The sequence below is a fragment of the Orycteropus afer genome, unplaced genomic scaffold, assembly GCF_000298275.1.
Source record: "Orycteropus afer afer isolate SDZICR_OR568_19922 unplaced genomic scaffold, OryAfe1.0 scaffold00099, whole genome shotgun sequence".
Classification (NCBI taxonomy): domain Eukaryota; kingdom Metazoa; phylum Chordata; class Mammalia; order Tubulidentata; family Orycteropodidae; genus Orycteropus; species Orycteropus afer.
The window spans coordinates 3928637-3930297 of record NW_006921686.1 but is presented as its reverse complement, the minus strand read 5'-3'; the positions used below and the strand labels follow the sequence as shown (position 1 = coordinate 3930297).

The 1661-nt window shown below is 50.9% G+C and overlaps 1 protein-coding gene across 1 annotated transcript in view; it reads right to left on the bottom strand.

Annotated features, from left to right (window-relative positions):
• Positions 1 to 1661, bottom strand: part of LOC103198848 (Myb related transcription factor, partner of profilin) — a 15466-nt gene that overhangs the window by 3169 nt on the left and 10636 nt on the right. The window lies entirely within an intron of this gene.

Here is a 1661-nt window from a genome sequence, read left to right as displayed (position 1 = left end):
GCAGTATCACTACGGAAGTAGGAATGCCCAACCTTCCTTCCGAGGAGTGGCTGGTGGGTTTGAACCGCCAGCCTTCTGGTTAGCAGTCAAGTGCAAATGCTTCACATAGTGTTTGGCCCATATATAGAAGCTATCCATTAATTCAACAAATATTCAACCTCTCTTCTGGGCTAGGCACAAAGCACTAACTAAAACAGGGCAAGGTCTTGAAGTGGGCATTACATTTACTCAAATGATTATTTAACTCCATTTTGCAATTGGGACAGAATCAGGAAAGGCTTCCTGGAGGAGGTGATATTTGAGCTGACAACTGAAAGAGGAATAGAACTTAACTGAAGTGAAGACGCTCAGCTCTGTATGCCCATTTTACAGGTAAGGAAAATGGGGGTCCGGAGATGTGAGCTTGTTTGCTGTCACACAGCTGGCCAGGGCTGCGCTGGAAGTGGAGCCAGGCCTGAGTCCAAAACCAAAAAAAAAAAAAACCAAACCTGTTGCCTAGTTGCTGTCCAGTTGATACTGACTCATAATGATCCATGTTTGTCAGAATACAACTGCTCCATACGGATGTAATCTTTTTGTAAATAGATCACCAGGACGATCGCCCGAGGAGCCGCTGGGTGGGTTTGAACCACCAACCTTTAGGTTAGCAGCAGATTGCAGACTGCATCCAGGGTGCTGCTACCGGGCACTGCAGCAGTGTGGGGAGTGAGAGCACGAACCAGCGCTTGTCCCCATGAAACTACGGGGGAACATTTATCAAGCAGGTAAAAGGACCTGTTCATTTATGGCCACTTGAGAACAACAAGACACACAGAGAGAATCCAAGGGGCACACCTGTCCCCCCTCGTCTGTTGTTGTTGTTGTTATGTGCCGTCGAGTCGGCCCCGACTCATAGCGACCCCTCCTTGGGTTTCCGAGGCAGTATCACTACGGAAGTAGGATTGCCCAACCTTCCTTCCGAGGAGCGGCTGGTGGGTTTGAACTGCCAGCCTTCTGGTTAGCAGTCAAGTGCCTTAGGCACCACGCTACCAGAGCTCCTTCTCCTCCTCGTCTGGGGGAGGGAATCTAGGACCTTCTTCTGGAGAAAGTGACAGGTCAGTGTTTGAAGCATGGGTAGGAATTAAATGTCATTCGAACAGATGAAGTGATGGTCTTAAGCGAGAAAACAAAACAAAAGGCAACCAACCCAGCCACCCGGAACTCTGCAGGGGGAGGAGAGGTCCAGAAAGTATTACTCGCTTTGGGTGGGGGCGCTCAGATACAGCCCCAAGGGATTGTATTAAAAATAAGTTTATTGGTATTTTCTCACCACTGGGGAGAACGGAGGGGGCTGAGCTCTGGAGGTCAGAGACTGCAGGATGGCAGGGGCCCAACCAATACGCCCCCATTGGAACTCGAGCCCCTCTCCCCCTAGGCAACCCCCCTTTTTCATCCATATTGTGATTTGTCTCGCAACTCCCAACCCCTCCGAAGCCTGGGATGGGGAGGTGGGGAGGCCCCCCACGGGTCAATTCTCAAGTCAAGAACTGGAGCTGTAAGGGGACAGGGTATGTGCAGACCCGTGAGTCCTTCCTCCCCTCGACTGAGGGCAATGGTAAGGTAAAATTCATGGCTTAGAAGGCAAAGTTAAGGGCGGCAGCCAGGCAGACAGCGCTGTACCC